This window comes from Podarcis erhardii, assembly GCF_964252035.2.
Source record: "Podarcis erhardii genome assembly, chromosome: 3".
Taxonomy (NCBI): domain Eukaryota; kingdom Metazoa; phylum Chordata; class Lepidosauria; order Squamata; family Lacertidae; genus Podarcis; species Podarcis erhardii.
The window spans coordinates 106,741,756-106,761,917 of NC_138507.1; the positions used below are offsets into that span (position 1 = coordinate 106,741,756).

The 20,162-nt window shown below is 44.6% G+C and overlaps 1 long non-coding RNA gene across 8 annotated transcripts in view; it reads left to right on the forward strand.

The window, feature by feature from the left end:
- LOC309338052 overlaps positions 1-20,162 on the forward strand; it is a 286,413-nt gene that overhangs the window by 169,422 nt on the left and 96,829 nt on the right. For all 8 annotated transcript variants that reach the window (XR_014154631.1, XR_014154632.1, XR_014154633.1 and 5 more), the window contains one exon: positions 18,689-18,819. This is a non-coding gene — a long non-coding RNA (uncharacterized lncRNA). The remainder of the gene's footprint in view (positions 1-18,688; positions 18,820-20,162) is intronic.

Genomic DNA, 20,162 nt, shown 5'->3' on the forward strand with positions numbered 1-20,162 from the left:
CCAGAGGCTGACAAGAGGTTGGCTCTCTGCTTATGCTACCTCCGGGTTCAGAGGCAACACGCATCTCACAGAATCATAGAATTGCAATGCATGAATCCCTACTCAAGCATCCATGGATAGCCACTGTATACATATACATGGAGACTGTAGGTCCTGTGGTATAAATTGCAAGTCCTCTGAGAAGGGGCCATTTCACTTCTCTGTTCTGTATATCATTGGCAGGAGTGTGTATGATGTTGTTAATCCTTTTTAATATCCAGGGCAGGCCCTGTCATTAACCAGGTCGAGATTTGGGGTGCTGTTCTAGAATGCCGCACATTGATGACAAAATTTACTATAATTGTTTGGGCCAGTGCTATTAATATCTTTAATTCTTAAGGAGCATGGTTTTCTTGTTCACTGTATTTATATAGGCCACCCAATAACATATTTCCCCCCGGGGGGGGTGGCTTACTAGAAACACAAGAATAAAACACAATATTAAAGCAAAACAACGAAACAAGTAAGTAGCACCCATAAAATTTTATATCCTGTGAAGAAAGCAATTGAAACCAGTCGCACATAAGACATGAAAAGCCCCGTTCTTTTCCCCCTTTAGGTCACCAAGTCTTTTATTTTGTGCACCTGTTCCACAGCAGGAAAACCACATTACACACATGGCGTTCCAGTTGGGTGTTTCTTGTGGGACGGCTGCTCTTTATGCAAGCAAAGGTGTTTTCTTTTTCTTTTTTTGCAGCGTCCACATGAGGTTGTTGGCCTCAAAATGCCAGGCTCTATTTCTTCCCTCTCCCACATTTAATCCAGATTATTTATCTTTTCTGCGAAGAAGCCAATAAACTTGGGGAAGGGGAGCAATATGTGAACAACCTGTTTGTTTCGTGGGCTCATCCTTTTGCACCCTGTTTTCCAGACACATGTCCATGTCTGAATGGGCTTTTCTCTCTTTTTTTGTCCTGCTGTTTACCGTTAAATCAGTTCAAACAGCAATCGAGTTATCCATGGATTCAGCAGTAGATAGCGGGTTTTACGGGGGGAAAGCGGCAGGCAATTTTGCAAGTAGGGTTCAGTCACATACTGCCAAATTCAGGTTGCACAGTTAGTGAATTAGGTGCTCAGGTGCAATAAACTCACTCTCCCCACCCTTGCAAAATTCAATTTTTTTGTGGTAAGGAAAGTGATAGGAAAATGTTCTGGAAAGCGTGAGATAACTATGGCTTGATGCAGTGACGTGCAACCCTCCCAACACACAAGTGTTTGATAAATAGCATTGTATAACTTCCTCACAAACTCTGTGCAAACAAATCAGAATTACTGAGTGCTCAATAAACAGGGCATCTGAAAGCAGCCTCATTCTGTGAAGCTCAGAGGAGACCACAAAAGAAGGGGAGGGGACTGGGTGGGGGCAAGTTTAAACAGTAGGCAACATGAGACAGACAAGCTGGATGTAGCCTAGCAGGAAAACTCCCCTGCTCCTGAGAAAACTTACTCCAGAATGACCAGCCTGCAGGTGAGTCATCATCTCCACCCATTGGCATCACGGGGCTGCATGGCAAGAGGTGTTCTGGAGGTCTGGTTAGCTGAGTACAAGTCCCATGAAGCTCAACAACTTTAGGATCTTCCTAAAAATAAGCTCAACAACCAGGGTGTCCTGGTTTTTACTTTTTGAAATATGGCAACCCTGCATAAGCCAAACTGTGGCTTAGCACAGAGAAGGTTGTGTCCACTTTTACAGTTCCTCTAGTCCTGCCTCTGCTGCTGGGTTGCTCTGAGCTAAGCCATGGTTTGAATCGGGGTTACATCCAAACCCAAGCCCATGGTTTATCTCCACCAGGCAACCCTGGGGTAACGAACCCTGGCTACACATAGTGGTTTGTTTAGAGTGTTATAAACAAACCAGGTCTGTAACTGAAAGTATTATGAGTCAGGTATTATTGTTTTTACCTACGCACACTTTTTTTTTTTTAAAAAAACAAAACCTTACTGCTTTCTCAACTCAAATGGGTCTTTCTGACTTTTGACACACTACATAACCTGCAATAACCTGCACTACATAACCTGTTTACCAGAATTGATAGTGGTGCCTTTTATCACACCTCCTTCAACACTCTGCAAAGCCATTGCTTTGCCTGTGCCATCTGAATGGTGATAATAGCAAATACCCCCTAGTTTACCTGCACATTAGCTTAGAAGTTCAGACTTCAATGATCAGTGCATGGAGGCAACCTGAATGCATAACCCATTTTCTTGGGTGGGGTGGATCTGAAACAAGGTCATTTTCATTCTACATGGATGGTTATTTTTAAATCCCCTCCCCCTATTTAGCATTTAATCCTTAAAAGGACAAATTGGAGAAACTTAAAACTCATCAAGGAACCGTAGTTTTGGACACTTTAATCTAAAAAGTGTCCCATTTGGACGCTGTAATCTGCAGAGTGTCCCATTTGGCAGGGTCCGGATACTTTCTGCTGAGTGAGATGAAATTGCTAAGACTCTCTGAGAGCTGGAACTCAGAAGAGAATACTCAGATCTGTGTAAGCTGAATAAACTTTGTGATCTCTTCCTCCCTGCCACCCCCCCCACCCCAAACGCATCAACCACAAGCTACACTGTTGATACGAACCATGTGTTTCAATTATTGAAAACAATACAGATCACGTCTGTATCAACAAGAAGAATGTTGCTTTATACTACTTCAATTACTGCAAAGCAGAACCAGTTCCAAAGTTGGCAGAGCACCTTTTAATGAAGAAATAAACTAGGTGTCACCTGGCAGGTGGCCAAAGCAATGGCTGGTTAACATCATCAGTGTGTGTTTGCTTTATCCTAATCTGACCCGTTTTACAACATTCGGGGAGCTTAGCGGTGTCTTGTGCCTGGAGCGGCCTATGTGCTATCCTGGCCTCTGTGTTATCTGAATGGAGTTGCTGTGTACTGACATAGGCTCCCGGCCAGGATATAGCGTGTGGGGAACTGGAAGACTCAAGGAAAAAATGCTGTCTGCTTTGTACAGTGGAAGCGAAGTGTGCAGCTAAGGCCAGTGAACTCGCTCCAGCTGGCAGGATGGGAATGTCGGTCACACAGATCTGTGAAGAGTTCCGCATGTGCTGGAGAGCCCGTGTGATGGTTTTAGCATGAGCCCAACTTGCGGCAGCTCAACCCGCAGTTATTGAGCGAGATCTTCGGGGGCTGTTGTGGGGGGGGGGAGCAAAGAGGAGACGGGAGGTGGGACGTGATTCAAGGTGCGTGAAAGTATTCCTGAGATAGAGTAGATAAGAGAGAACTTTTTCTCCCTCTCTTACAATACTAGAAGCAGAGATTCCTTTGATCACGTAAAAGGTAAAGGTAAAGGGACCCCTGACCATTAGGTCCAGTCGTGGACCACTCTGGGGTTGCGGCGCTCATCTCGCTTTATTGGCTGAGGGAGCCGGCATACAGCTTCGGGTCATGTGGCCAGCATGACTAAGCCGCTTCTGGCGAACCAGAGCAGCGCACGGAAACGCCGTTTACCTTCCCGCCGGAGCGGTACCTATTTATCTACTTGCACTTTGATGTGCTTTCGAACTGCTAGGTTGGCAGGAGCAGGGACCGAGCAACGGGAGCTCACCCCGTCACAGGGATTCGAACTGCCGACCTTCTGATCAGCAAGTCCTAGGCTCTGTGGTTTAACCCGCAGCGCTACCTGCGTCCTCCTTTTGATCACGTAGCAAGACGTTATTAGTGGACATAGTGAAAGAAGGATGAGTGTGTTGAAGATGGTTACTGTTTCCTGGCTTGAACGCTCATAGATTACTGCAACACGTTATACGTGGGGCTGCCTTTGAAGATGGTTTGGCAACTTCAGCCAGTGCAGAATTCGGCAGCCAGGTCGCTCACCGGTACAAGATGGTTCGAGTACATTACGCCCATCCTGGCCCGACTGCATTGGCTGCTGATTAGTTTCTGGGCCCAATTCAAAGTGATGGTTTTGACCTATCAAATGCAATACCTCAAGGGCCACCTCTCTCCCTATGAACCTACTTCGACCCGGCAATCATAATCAGAGGCTCTTCTTCGTGTGCCTCCCCCCAGCGAGAGGTTCGGAGGGTGGTAACATGAGAATGGGCCTTTTCTGTGGTGACTCCTTTGTGGAATGCTCTCCCCAAGGAGGCTCACCTGGCACCTTCATTACATATCTTTAGGCACCAGTCAAAAATGTTTTTCTTCAACCAGAAATTCGGCTGATTAACATTCTATGTTTTTTTAAAAAATATGTCTGTGGAAGGGGGGAGATTTTTGGGTTTGTTTGCCTGTTTTTATTTTATTATGTATTTTGTGTTTTCACTTTGTTGTTTTATGTTGTGAAACGCCCTGAAATCTTCGGATGAAGGGTGGTTTACAAATTTAAAAAATAATAACAATAATGATAATAATCTTAATCTCATGGTCGTTGGTCCGGGCTCCGCGTTGGGCAAAAGATTCCTGCATTGCAGGGGGGGGGGGTGGACTGGATGAATTTTGAGGTCCCTTCCAACTCTACAATTCTATGATTCTATATATTTGACAGAAATAAAAGAAAAGAATGCTATTAGAACCTGGAGCCATTTAATGAAGCTGAAGAGTTGGGGATTCAGTACGGATAAAAAGAAGTGCTTCTTCACAGAGGCTACAAGATGTACATCATCTTGAATGGCTGCAAAAGGAAATCGTACAAATTCATAGAGTATTGAGGCTACCAATGGCTAGGTTGCTAATTATGATGTCCTTCGTGCAGGATCAGAGGCAATATGCTGGATGCACAACAAGAAGAAGAAGAGTTTGGATTTGATATCCTGCCTTTCACTCCCTTTAAGGAGTCTCAAAGTGGCTCACATTCTCCTTTCTCTTCCTCCCCCACAACAAACACTCTGTGAGGTGAGTGGGGCTGAGAGACTTCAGAGAAGTGTGACTGGCCCAAGGTCACCCAGCAGCTGCATGTGGAGGAGCGGAGACGCGAACCCGGTTCCCCAGATTAGGAGACTACCGCTCTTAATAACACAATGGTGTTATTGTTCCCATGTCTTGCTTCCCATTGTCATCTAGATGAATGCTGACAGCAGAAAGCTGGATTTATTTGGGTCTTTGATCTGATCCATCTTACAAGTGACTGTGGACTGACTTTTGAAATAAGGACAAGTGGTAGAGGCTGTGTGGGGAATGGAGGGGCACGTGGCTAACCATAGAGCCATAGAGTTGCCATGTTGGAAGGGACCACAAGGATCATCTAGTCCAACCCTCTGCAATACAGCCGTCATTCACCCAACGTGGGGCTCAAACCCACAAACTTGAGATTAAGAGTTTCATGCTCTACCAACTGAGCTAATGCCGCTATATATTTTTCATCGCCTCGCTCCTGTGTCTTCAGCAGCTGCCTGTTATGTAGAGACAGGTGAAGCTTTCTTTCCCCCATGCCAGGAATAACTTCAGCTGAAGTCCCAGGCAGCTGTTAAAGGTGCAGGAGCAGAGAAGAAAGTGGCCACCCTTTCTGTTAGGAATATTAGGAAATGAGATAAAGAGAAAGCATTGTAAATTTTTCCAATATGCAGTGACAGCTGCAAGAGTGTTACTGGCCCAGAAATGGAAACTACAGAAAATACCGACGGTAGAAGAATGGAGAATGAAGCTGTTAGACTATGCGGAGTTGGATAAATTGACTGGGAAGATTAGATATTTAAGAGACCAAAAGTTCATCGAGGACTGGGGGAAATTTGTGGAATATCTGGAAAGTATAAGTGAGGGACAGATAACGCTAGAGGGATTTAAAGAAGCACTGTGAAAATTGAGAAGTATTGTTTAAAGGGAATAGAAAAAGAAAGGTATAAATAATGACAATACAAACCTAAGGAATGCGTAACTTAAATAATGACTATGGATGATTTACGGAAAAGCTGAAGGAAGCCCAGAAAAGAAATAATTTGTGAAAAATTGGATGTGAAATTAGTATGTGTTTTTGTTTTTGTTGTAAACTAATAAAAATTATTTCAAAAAAAGAAAAAAGAAAGTGGCCACCCTATTCTTAGCCACACGAATGTTTCAAAACGCGGCTTGTAGGGTTCGGATTTATGCACATCCTGCTATCCTTTGAGAAGGAAGGCCGTTTGCTCCATATAATTACCTCTCTTTAATTTTGCTTGCTTTGCTTATTGTATGTTAAATATATATATCCTCCCATGGCTATGGTTAGGCCCTTTCCTTGTTAACTCTGTGGGAGACTGACGGCACGCAATGGTATATATGCAAGGAGCAGCATTATGGATTAGGGCCCTGCGTAATTATGCCTCCAGCGATATGTCAGATGCTGGCATTTGGGGGGTTAATCGGGAGATCTGCCACGGCGGGGAACGTGCTCAGAATGCAAACGGTCACGGGACATTTAAAGCCTGCCCTTCGTCTTGACCTAAATCCATTTGTGTAAATATTCAACTTGTAAACCGAAGGCAATAATGCTGTAAATGTCAGAGTCGAGGCAGTAAATTGCGAAGGAAGAGATTGTGTGAATCCTATTTCTCTCCCTGTCTCTCCCCACCCCTGGCCCGGCCGTCCCTTAAAATCTGATCAGGTAGATGGAAAGCTCAAGGAACCAATGGCTACCTACAACCCAAAAGACTTAGGCTGTGTTCCCAATATGAACCCTTAGAGGAAGAAAGAGGCATTGGGGACTTAGTTGCAAGCAAACATGCATTGGTTGGGGTTGCCAGGCCTTCCAGTCATAGCTCGGTAGTAGAACATCTGTTTTGCAATGCAGAAGGTCCATGGCCTCTCCATGGACAGTACTGAGCTTGATGGACCAGTGGGCTGACTTATCATAGAATCATAGAATCATAGAGTTGGAAGAGACCACAAGGGCCATCGAGTCCAACCCCCTGCCAAGCAGGAAACACCATCAGAGCACTCCTGACATATGGTTGTCAAGCCTCTGCTTAAAGACCTCCAAAGAAGGAGACTCCACCACACTCCTTCGCAGCAAATTCCACTGTCGAACAGCTCTTACTGTCAGGAAGTTCTTCCTAATGTTTAGGTGGAATCTTTTTTCTTGTAGTTTGGAACCATTGCTCCGTGTCCGCTTCTCTGGAGCAGCAGAAAACAACCTTTCTCCCTCCTCTATGTGACATCCTTTTATATATTTGAACATGGCTATCATATCACCCCTTAACCTCCTCTTCTCCAGGCTAAACATGCCCAGCTCCCTTAGCCGTTCTTCATAAGGCATCGTTTCCAGGCCTTTGACCATTTTGGTTGCCCTCCTCTGGACACGTTCCAGTTTGTCAGTGTCCTTCTTGAACTGTGGTGCCCAGAACTGGACACAGTACTCCAGGTGAGGTCTGACCAGAGCAGAATACAGTGGCACTATTACTTCCCTTGATCTAGATGCAATACTCCTATTGATGCAGCCCAGAATTGCATTGGCTTTTTTAGCTGCCGCATCACACTGTTGGCTCATGTCAAGTTTGTGGTCAACCAAGACTCCTAGATCCTTTTCACATGTACTGCTCTCAAGCCAGCTGTTACCCATCTTGTATTTGTGCCTCTCATTTTTTTTTGCCCAAGTGCAATACTTTACATTTCTCCCTGTTAAAATTCATCTTGTTTGTTTTGGCCCAGTTCTCTAATCTGTCAAGGTCGTTTTGAAATGTGATCCTGTCCTCTGGGGTGTTAGCCACCCCTCCCAGTTTGGTGTCATCTGCAAATTTGATCAGGATGCCCTTGAGTCCATCATCCAAGTCGTTGATAAAGATGTTGAATAAGACGGGGCCCAAGACAGAACCCTGTATAAGACAGAACCTTAGTATAAGGTTTCCTATGTTTTCTTGTCTGAACCATTATGAAATAAAATTGGGGGTGTTGTACGGACTTCTGGCCTGGGGCCAAATTACAGCTCCCTGCTCTGTTTGGTCTAGCCCACAGAAATCTCCAGGGAGATGCTGTCAGTCTCCAAGGAGGAAAGTCATATCCTCCTTCATTTTGTATTGAAGAGGGAAATAATTGTAATTGATCACCATGAGAAGGAGGAGGGTGATGCTTGAAATGTGTGTGTGTGTTAGAATTGTAGAATTGGAAAGCACCCCAAGGGTCATCAAGTCCTACCCCATGCAGTGCAGGAATCTCAACTAAAGCATGCATTACAGATTCTTCCTTACCAGTTCAGATATTTTAATGTTTGATACCGTTGAAGGGTCACTTACAATATCAGGAAAATCATAAAACACAACAGGAATACATGGAATTGCAATTGGGTATAACAGGGACAATTCAGATATAGCGGCAGTTTAAAAAATATATTAAATCTTGATCACTAAAATATAACCTAAAATTGTCATTTAGAACCTTAATCATTTTGGTAGTACAGCTTGTTCCCTAAGTTTTATGGCAGGCACAGAATTTGGCCATCCTTGGTGTAATCTCTAGATCCTTGTCCTATACTGACTCTAAGGTAAAGGGTAAAGGGACCCCTGACCATTAGGTCTAGTCGTGGCCGACTCTGGGCTTGCGGCGCTCATCTCGCTTTATTGGCCGAGGGAGCCGGCGTACAGCTTCCGGGTCATGTGGCCAGCATGACTAAGCCGCTTCTGGCGAACCAGAGCAGCGCACGGAAACGCCGTTTACCTTCCCGCCGGAGCGGTACCTATTTATCTACTTGCACTTTGATGTTCTTTCCAACTGCTAGGTTGGCAGGAGCTGGGACCGAGCAATGGGAGCTCACCCCATCATGGGGATTCGAACTGCCAACGTTCTGATCAGCAAGCCCTAGGCCCTGTGGTTTAACCCACAGCGCCACCCGTGTCCCTCTACCGACTCTATGCTGATGTAAAAAGCAGCCCATGTCTTGCAAGGGCATCCCTTTGAGCTAGCTGTTTTGTGACATCAGGTCAGGTTGTTGCTGCTTTTACAAAAACTAACTCACACTGTGGGAGGGAAACAGAACCTCCCCCAACCTAGTGCTCTCCAAATGATGTTGGACCCATCAGCCCCAACCAGCATCACCAACAGTCGGGGTTTATGAGAGACGTAGGCCAAAACATTTGGAGGGCACCTAGTTGAGGAAGGTTGCTGTAAGAAATCACATCAATTCAATCTAATTGGACTGGGGGATTGGTACAGGATCTGGCCCATTTCCTTTTTATCCTGCCTGGGTCTATAAACAATGGCCTGGAGGTCCTCACCCAGAGACTCCAGTTGCCAGTCGGTGGATCCTTTATTCACCGTCTGTGCCGTCAAAACAGGGGGAAGTCTCCCTCCGCTGAAATCTATGGCAGAGCTCCAGTTAAGTCACCCATTAAGTCTAGACAAAAAGATTGAGATCTCCTCCACAAATAAAGTATGGGTGGCTTCTAATAAAAGCAGTTATTTGCTCACAAAGGCAGCACCAAGCTCAACAATGAATGCGGCAAGCAGCAACAGCTGACGCTGCCGTGTAGCGGGGGAGAGAGAGAGAGAGAGACCACTGTAGTTATTAGAATGGTTAGCGAAACGGAACAGGAAACATGAGGAGGTTGTGACATCACCATCTCAACTTGACATGCACCATCTATCAGGGATGGCTTAAGGATAATGAAATAAATCATGCCGTGATGCAACGAGATGGGCGAGATGACCCCACTACTGCTTCCTTTCAGCACTAATAACTCTGCCACCGGAAGGACAGCGTCTGCCGAACAGGCGGTAGAAATCTGGCAAGCTACAGTTCGCCAGTTCCGAGGGCACCGTTCCCACGGGCACGCACTTACTTAGTGCCTTGAGAGACAATAAAAATGCTATCAGTACTTTTTGACCTACTTTCCCCAGTCTTTCCTTATTATAACAGCTTTTTAATCATTCCTCCCCCCTTTCTCCCCATTCACCCATCGCAGCACCCGTTTCTTGAAAGCGTTCTCTGCAAAGACATTAGGACAATTGCTGGATGGATAGCATTGGAGAAAGTTAAAGTAGTTTGAGAGAAGCTTCCGTTCCTGCAATAGAACCACCTTTTTTTGTGTGTGTGTCCCACTGGCAACTCTGATAAAGTAGGTTTGGCAGGATTTTGAAACCGCAGAAAAACCTGCAGCGCCTCTTTATCAGAGGTAAACGTGGAATTGGTGTTCACATCAAGGACAGCGATCCCTCTCTAAACTTGCCTTCAACTCTCTGAAAAATAAGCAAAGCCTTTTGTCTTGTCTCCAGCTATGCAGAGCTATTACTTCTATAATTACATGTGGTTGGGACTTAACATAAAACCAATTTCTGTTTTTCCTTTAAAAACCAATGTAACCAAATTTGCAGGGTGAGGGGGGGAAAACACACACACACACAAATAGCGCTGAAAAGAAAACAAATAATGTGCACTTTCTACCCTCCGCTTGCATCTGGAGGGGGAAAAAATCCAAATCTAATGAAACTTGTCATTCACTATTGTTTTCCACTGGGTCACTTATTAAAAAGGGACTTTATGATTTAATAAGACAGGTGAAGATCCGCAGCAGGGTGTAGTGGGAAATGAAAAATCTGCTCTGGTTATGTCAGACCTCCTTAAAGCATTTGTTGGATGGCAATTTCACTTTATTGTCTCTGATAGCACAATTTTAATACCTCCACTTCATGTGGCGCATTTGAATTCTGCCGTGCCAAGTTTTGTGTAAGAACAGAGGACATGATATTAACCCACAGTTTCAGAGAGGACTATCAAAGGAAAACATGAGAGCATAGCAGCTCTGTAGCCGTCTTGGCATTTCCGAAAGAACCCCGGGTCTTATAATTGCGGGAGAGTGCAAAGCATTCTTTGTTAAAGTTATCCTAACCTTGCCACTTTCTGAACAGATCTGAGTAACTTTCTGTTTAATCCGTAGTGCTGAGGGTTGGTCCAAGACATTTTGCTGCCTGAGGGGTACCAGCAAATTGAGGTTGCCCAATTAAAGTGGACTTGGCATTCCAATGCAACAAACCTGCTTCTGCCCCACACAAACAGAATGTTTTCAGATAAGGAAAGTGATGGGAAAGCGCACTGGAAGCTCTGGGGTAACATTTCCTCGATGCAATGCCATATAACCCCTTTTGCAAACAAATCAGAAGGAATGCTCAGTAAACAGCTCACCCGGAAGCAACATGTGGCTCTGCCATAGCCTCTTGTCGTCTGAAAAAATGGGATAGTAATACTGGCGTTCTTTACATGATAGGTGCAAGGATTCTTAGCGGGTTAATTCCCATTGCCTCAATGTGTTGCAGCAGCACAAGGAGTTCCACTTGTGCAATAGATCTGTTTCTTCCTCTCCTCCTACCCACCCACAACCTGCACCCTCCTCAGATCTGCTCCAGAGTGTTCGGGGAACCTTTAGAGCAGATTGGGGAGGAGAGGGGAGAAAGAGTTTTGTTGCACAAGCAGAAATCCTTGCACTAATGGAACAAGTCACTTAGCTCTCCTTTGGATACAACCCAATATGTACAAAATGTCAAAATAAAGTTTTATTTTATTAGGAAGTACAGGTGTTGGGGAATGAATGATACAGTGGTGCCTCGCAAGACGAAAAGAATCTGTTCCGCGAGTCTCTTCATCTAGCGGTTTTTTCGTCTTGCGAAGCAAGCCCATTGACGGCTTAGCGCTATTAGCGGTTTAGCGGCGTTTAGTGGCTTATAAGCGGATAAGCGGATAAGCGGATAAGCGGCTTAGCGGCTTAGAGAAAGGGGGGGAAAGTCGGAAAAACTCGCAAGACATTTTCGTCTTGCGAAGCAAGCCCATAGGGAAATTCGTCTTGCGAAGCACCTCCAAAACGGAAAACCCTTTCGTCTAGCGGGTTTTTCGTCTTGCGAGGCGTTCGTCTTGCGAGGCACCAATGTAGTCACATTATTCAGGCAGCCTTTTGGATGCAAAACTTCTGTGCCTTACCAAATTGGTAAAAGAGAACCATCAGATATCATGCAAGTGAGGCTAAAGGAGAGATCTAAGGGAGACTCACCTGGTGCTCATGGCATTATCCTTCAGGCTTCAGGTTAAGACTTTTTTATATACTTTCAGGCATTTTAATAGTTTGCACTTTCAAATAGCTTGTTACATACTATAATAATAATAATAATAATTTATTATTTGTACCCCACCCATCTGGCTGGGTTTCCCCAGCCACCCTGGGCGGCTTCCAACAAAGATGAAAAATACACTAAAATGTCACATATTAAAAACTTCCCTGAACAGGGCTGCCTTCAGATGTCTTCTGAATGTCAGGTATTTGTTTATCGCTTTGACATCTGATGGGAGGGCGTTCCACAGGGAAGGTGCCACTACCGAGAAGGCCCTCTGCCTGGTTCCCTGTAACTTGGCCTCTCGCAGTCAGGGAACCGCCAGAAGGCCCTCGGCGCTGGACCTCAGTGTCCGGGCAGAATGATGGGGGAGGAGACGCTCCTTCAGATATACTGGACCGAGGCCGTTTAGGGCTTTGAAGGTCAGCACCAACACTTTGAATTGTGCTCGGAAACGTACTGGGAGCCAATGTAGGTCTTTCAAGACCGGTGTTATATGGTCTCGGTGGCCGCTCCCAGTCACCAGTCTAGCTGCCGCATTCTGGATTAGTTGTAGTTTCCGGGTCACCTTCAAAGGTAGCCCCACGTAGAGTGCATTGCAGTAGTCCAAGCGGGAGATAACCAGAGCATGCACCACTCTGGCGAGACAGTCTGCAGGCAGATAGGGTCTCAGCCTACGTACCAGATGAAGCTGGTAAACAGTTGCCCTGGATACAGATTTGACCTGTGCCTCCATGGACAGCTGTGAGTCCAAAATGACTCCCAGGCTGCGCACCTGGTCCTTCAGGGGCACAGTTACCCCATTCAGAACCAGGGAATCCTCCACACCTGCCCGCCTCCTGTCCCCCCAAAACAATACTTCTGTCTTGTCAGGATTCAACCTCAATCTGTTAGCCGCCATCCATCCTCCAACTGCCTCCAGACACTCACACAGGACCTTCACTGCCTTCACTGGTTCTGATTTGAAAGAGAGGTAGAGCTGGGTATCATCCGCATACTGATGAACACCCAGCCCAAACCTCCTGATGATCTCTCCCAGTGGCTGCATGTAAATGTTGAAAAGCATGGGGGAGAGGACAGAACCCTGAGGCACCCCACAAGTGAGAGCCCAGGGGTCTGAACACTCATCCCCCACCACCACTTTCTGAACACGGCCCAGGAGGAAGGCGCGGAACCACTGTATGACAGTGCCCCCAACTCCCAGCCCCTCAAGACGGTCTAGAAGGATGTTATGGTCGATGATATCAAACGCCGCTGAGAGATCCAGCAGAACTAGGAAACAGCTCTCACCTTTGTCCCTAGCCCGCCTGAATCCCGACTGGAAGGGATCCAAATGGTCCGCTTCTTCCAGGCGTGCCTGGAGTTGTTCAGCAACCACTCTCTCAATCACCTTGCCCAAGAATGGAAGATTTGAGACATACATAGTTCCAAACACTGTAACTGAAGTTGCTGCCTTGCTGGATTTTGCTGCTATTTTAATTTGGGAGCTGTGCAAATTATATGGTTTGTCTTAATACCTTTAATTAGCAAATTGTACATTTTATTACCATTTTGTTTCAAATTACATGGTGAAGTGCTGTGGGATAAATATTGTGAAGCATGGTACACCTGAGATAAATAGGTCGTGCATTGTAGTTGTAGAATTGGACTGCGGCTGAAGAGACCCAGGTTAAATTCCTCGCTTGGGTGACTTGCTCTCAACCTCACTTGGGAGTTGTGAGGTAAAATGGGGAGGGGAGAACCTTGTACGTCACCTGGAACTCCTTGGAGGAAAGATGAGATTTAAATGTAATAAAGAATTAAAGAAATGTGGCAAACATCTGCAGGGAGTGAGTTCTTTTGCTGAGGTTTTCAGTCTTTTATAATAATAAAATAAAATTATTATTATTATTATTATTATTATTATTATTATTATTATTATTATTTATACCCTGCTCATCTGGCTGGGCTTCCCTAGCCACTCTGGGCGGCTTCCAAAAAAATATTAAAATACTGTTTTAGTCCTCCTCTTAGTGATCGTTTATTCTGATGTCATTCTCTGTTGGCGGATTCGCTCTGGTTTGATTCCGTATTAGATTTCGAGTTTATGTTTTATTACATGTGCATTGTATGGTTTTAATTTCTACTTGTAAGCCACTTAGAGATTTATAACTGGTACATACGACAAGTAAATGAACCTCTTAATGTAGGTGTCAGTCCTTATTGTTAAATGAGGCCGTCCTGATTTTGTTAACATCCTGTCCCCAAATCTGTAGGTGCAATCCTGTTCGTTGACCAAAATGCCAGTGCCTTGGCAACCTCTATAGTCACTGTGTGTATTCCAGATTTCTGAATACCACATGGCTGTAGCAAGCAACAATTTCCCCACATAATACATATACACACACACACGGCAATTGCTTCATGTAGTGGCTATCATGATACATAGCAAGTCACCATCTGGATTTCCACCCGCGGACCCTCTAAGTGTCCTCATATTTTCCAGGGACAGTCCTGGATTTGCAGAAGCCGTCCCGGTTTCTGATTTGATCCCACAATGTCCCGCTTTTCCTTAGGACGTTCCTATTTTCACCAGAGAAATGTTGGAGGGTATGGTGTTATGTGAGCCCTGAGCCAAGGACATAATAAAGTATACAACTTTTAGAAGACATCTGAAGGCAGCCGTGTATAGGGATGTTTTTGTTTTTAATGTTCAGTGTTTTATTATGCTTTTATATATGTTGGCTGGGGCAATGCAGTTAGATGGGTGGGGTTTAAATAATAATTATGGATAATTGTTGATAATGGAATAGGACATGCCTATTTTCATCAGAGAAATGTTGGAGGGTATGTGAAGAGTCTCCAGTATGCCACTGTTGTTCTTGAGTAACTGTGTGGACAGACGCTGTGGTCTAAACCACTGAGCCTCTTGGGCTTGCCGATTGAATCCCTGAAACCGAGTGAGCTCCTGTTGCTCTGTCCCAGCTCCTGCCAACCTAGCAGTTCGAAAGCACGCCAGTGGAAGTAGGTAAATAGGTACTGCTGTGGCCAGAAACTGAATGTGGCCTTCCAGACCTCTGAAACTGACCCTCCTTTGTACCCCAAGAGTTTTTGCCTGACTGGAACGTGCCCCTGAACTCTTGCTTGTCAAATGGAGGATAGGGAGGGGTATGTGGAAACGAGCCTGCTGAACAAAGATAAAATTTGCATGCATTGCTATGCTCACTTTTGCCATTGGCCCCGCCCACCACTGCCACATGGCCCTTGGAAGGCTAATCAGAAGGGAACATGGCCCTCATGCTGTAAAAGTTCCCCCACCTCTATGGAGCCAAGAGTATCAGCTTAATGTCCTTGTGATCTATGCTGACTGTAGAACAAGGCTGCGCAGACATTTTTGAAATACGAAATCGGTTGGTTTTGACCCATTTCCTTCACGGTCACCTCAGACCAATGGAAGTTGTTGCTCCCTAGGAATCCTACAGTAAATAAGGAGTTAAGTGCTGGCAGAAAGATTCTGGAAGGAACATCTTGAATTTGTTTGCCACTAATCTAGAAATGCAGAGATTTCCTTAATTCTCAACAAATTTTGGTCCTCCTCAACAACATATGTGGTAAAATGTTACGGGCATGTGTGGAAAAGGAGTTTTAAAAGGCTTACTTTTTCCATAGTTAAGCCCATTGTTATCCTCCAAATTGTAATCTTATCATGTATACAAGCTGTTCCATATAAATAGACCCATGTATATTTTCAGTAGTTTCAGCTGAAACCCGTTAAGAGCAGATGTGCATATGGTTGCCTGGCAAGGATCCCTCTAAAATGTATTTTTCCGTTAGCAAAGTCCCCCCCCCCCACCATCCCCTTCTCTTCTCTGCCCTAGGGAGGGCTGGCGGGGAGGAGAGAAGAAAGGAGGAAAGTGGTTTCGTTCATCATTAGAACAAATCTCAAAATGTTTTTGAAGCTGGCTTGGTTTGTGACGTTTATTTACAGGCCTTTGTGAACTTGACGTGCTGAGCAAAAGGTGCCTAGAAATTTTTTAGCCCAGGGGACATCCTTTCCCAACATCTCTGCTTCATGTTGCTATCTCAGGCTGGGATTCTCAGGCATGATAGAGGTGTCTAAGGTTATTCACGTTGCTGAATAAGGTGGCTAGAGAGAAGTTTTCCTTCCCCCCAAAACAGTTGAACCTGGGGCTATCCAATGGAGATGAATGTTGGAAGATTCGGAACAGGCAAAAGAAAATACTTCTGCTCAGCGCGTAATTAAACCGCTGAATTCACTTTTGCCAGGGCTGTGTGCGCATCAGTGGCTCAAAATACAGCTAGGCTGTTCTTTCCCTCAATTCAGATTTAAGTTAGTTTGGGGTAAAGCATGCCAAACACAGCATTTCATAAGAAACAACAGTATTGATATGGGTTGCATTTAATGCTGTGTGTACACTGCTTCCTAAACAAGTTGTATTCATTCAACTTGTTTTTATTATTGGTTGTTAGCCGCCCTGAGCCCAGCCTTGGCTGGGGAGGGCGGGGTATATATAAAATTTATTATTATTATTAAACCGGTGGTATATGCACACACCCTCTGTGTAAATGCAGTGGAACCTTGGTTCTTGAACTTAATCCGTTCCAGAAGTCTGTTCGACTCCCAAAACAGTTCAAAAACCAAGGTGAGGCTTCCAGTTGGCTGCAGGAGCTTCCTGGAGTCAAGTGGAAGCCACAACAGATGTTCGGTTTCCGAAAAACGTTCAAAAACACTTACTTCCGGGTTTTCGGCGTTTGGGAGCCAATTTGTTCATCAACTAAGCCATTCGGGAACCAAGGTTTGACTGTATTTGCATTCAGGTGCTGGTAAGATTTGAGGCTGCACACCAAACTCTCCAGGGACAAAGCTGCCCTTGCGGCAGGCAAAGCTTGTCTTTGTTTCTGAGCTACAAGCCAAAAATCAACAGATGCAGCGTTCCCCCCCCCCCCATTGCATCTCCAAGTTGGGAAAAGCTTGCCCATCATCCTGCAGACATAGGTGCTCTGGCAGTGGGGGCTGGAGGAAGGTAGCAACAGGTGCCACAGATGATATCAGCACCGAAAAAGAAATGGTGGAAGCACCCTTGCCTTATGTCCTTGGTCATTTCCCATGCTGCAACAGGAAAAAGGGATAAGCAGACCTTTTGAGGTGAGCTCTCCATCACACCTGTCAGTGTTGTGGATGGGCAGGAAAACAGCTATGCCCCCTTATGCCAGACAGGTTTGGTGTGCAGGGATCATCACCGGATCCCCTTAATAACTGCTGTGTGAGCACACCTGTTACTATGCCCGCCCTCACAAATAGAGATAAACATAGGAACCTGCTGTGGGTCAGACCATTTTTCCAGCTGCCTACTCAGACTAGCAGTGGATAACCAGGGTCTCTGGCAGAGAGCCTTTCCTCATCACCTCCTAGCTGACTCAGTCATTCATTTATTTAATGTATTTTGAAAAAAAAAAAAAAATAATAATAATAATAATAATAATAATAATAATAATAATAATAATAATAGTGTGCACTCCACCCCCGGGACAATTCTATTGTAACTACCTCCCAAACCTCCCAAAATTTCAACACTTCTTGCAATGGTTTGACCCCTTTCCGTTTTAACAGTACAAATTCTACAAACACCTTCCATATCTCCTCAGAATCATTTCTCCTGCACATTCCCCGTCTTACCTTAATAGCACATGTTAATTTATCATTCATAGCTATATCCCACACCACTTTATACCATTCTTCCACTTTATTTTCTGCTTGCCTCTTCCACTTCCTAGCTACCACAATCCGTGCAGCCGTTAATAAATTTGTGAGCAAGTCCTTCATAGCCTGCGAACCTTCCACCCCATCATAAATTGATAATTATGCTACCTCTGGACTTACGGTCAGCTTTAACCCAGTGATTTCTATTATCTCCTGAAACACTGTTTACCCCCCAAAAATGTACATATTTACACCTCCACCACATGTGAACATAAGTCCCGTACCCGATTCTTTTAATCTGGAGATACCAAGGTCTGATCCTGCAGTCTTCTGCATAAAATTCATGTGCTCAGATTCTGAGCTCTGGCCTCCCCCACTAATCATAATGATTCGTAGTTCTGCCCTCAGGGGCTTCTCGACGGACTCTACCTAAAAATGTAAAATGTAGATGTGAAAAGAGGTGTTTGGAAATCTAAGTATCATACTGTGATTGGTTATGGTTCATTCTTGAGTGTACACCATATAGATCTAATTTATTTAAAATATTTTAGACCCATTTCCATAGCTAAACCATGTCTAAAGCACTATAACGAGAAAGAAGACAAATTAGTACAAAATTTCAAAATGTGGTTTGTCATGTTTTTGTTATGTATTTTTGTGTTTTTTATATTGTAATTTTATGTTGTGAACCGCCCTGAGATCTACGGATGTACAATACAAATTGTAATAATAATAATAATAATAATAATAATAATAATAATAATAATAATAATACCTGGTTATTACACTGAGTTACACACTTGGGTTTGTTGTTATTTAATGCCTGTACTGGCCCTTAGCCAGCTCTTGAGTTTTGTCTTGTTCGATGCCCTGCTCATGAACCCAGAGTCGTGGGTACTTAATCAGTGTGATGCAGATTAATGAAGTTTGAATCTGCAAGCAAACGCTTTGCCCGCCACATTTATTTATTTTCCCTTTTCTGGTTTTCAGGTCTTCCTGATGATGCACACAGGTCCCGTTGCCTTGTCTTGCATCATGCCATGTCTCCAAACCACATGCTTTCACTCAGAACAAGCGGTTCTCTCCTCACTGCCTGGGAAACAGCAGCTATTTCAAAAGAGGTACTTCTGCATGGCTAAAAATATCACCAAGTGCAGGAGGGTGCATATTAGTGCAGTAACGTCAAGGGGGGGGGCACGAAATGGAGTTGCTTTTCCTCGTTTGGAAAAAAAAAACAACCCACACACACACAGATGGCATGTCAATCAACAATGAACCTGGGCTAATTGCTCCCAAGGAAATGGCTGATCTTGTTACTAATGGTACAGTTTCAGCTGTGTGCTAATATAATAGAATGAGGTCACAGCGCATTATCAGGGCTACGTCCTTGAACAGTTGGTACCGGGAGACCTTGCATCAACTCACGTAAAAATTTGGGAGCGGGAGCTGTGTTTTTGGAAGTTACAGAGCTGTCATTTCATGATTCAGTTGGCAGGAGTTGCTTTCTTTCTTTTTAAAGAAACCTCTAGTCATTTTGTCTTCTGTTTTGCTGATTTAAATGGTGCTTATTGGTAAGTGTTTGGCAGTAGGTGAGCGAAGACTATAAGGTGGTGTTTGGCTAAACAGGAGTTTGTACAGCAGAAACAGGGAGTCTGAGGCTCTCTGGTTGTTGCTGGACTACAGCTCCCATCATTCCTGACCATTGGCTGGGCTGGGCTGGAAATGATGGGAGTTGAAGTCCAACATCTGGAGGAACACAGTTCCCGCCACCTCCTAGTTGTATACAGTAAGTGGTTAGGATAGTACGTGTCTTGTGGATAGCCAAGAACAGTTTCCACAATTTGTTGCCTCTGCATTTTTCCAAACATTATCTTGTTCATAGGGATGGAATCTCAAGGTTTTGAAAGATTTGTTTTGGCAGCCTATGGACTTCTGAGCCCAGTTTAAGGTGCTGGTGCTTATCTTTTTAAAGTCTTAGATGGCTTGGCATCAAAATACCTGAAGACCTATGCCTTCAGGAAAGGCCTTGTTCCAAGTACCCTCTCTAGTAGAAGTATGCTGTGCCTTCTGCAAAAGAGAGATCCTTTTTTGTGTTGGCCCCCACCCTCTATATAAGGGATGCACACCTGGTTGTCAACATTACAGGGTTTTTTCAGCACTGGGTGAAGCACTTCCTGCTTTTAGCTTTTTGGGTTCATATTTTCTGTTGTATTTCATTACGTTTATTCGTTGGTTTTTACATTGTATTTCTGTGTTGTGCTAATTTTATCCGCACGCTTGTACACTGCTAAGAAATGTGGCACAAATAAGTAAACAAACGAGCACACAAAGGTGAAAGGCCCAAGAATATGTGACTTGTTTTACCTTCAGTGCCTTTTAATTGCCTTATGGAACATCATGGGCGTAGCCAGCATTTATGGGGGGGCAGGCTTCGGGGGGGCAGAATCTCAGTTAGTTAAGTGTT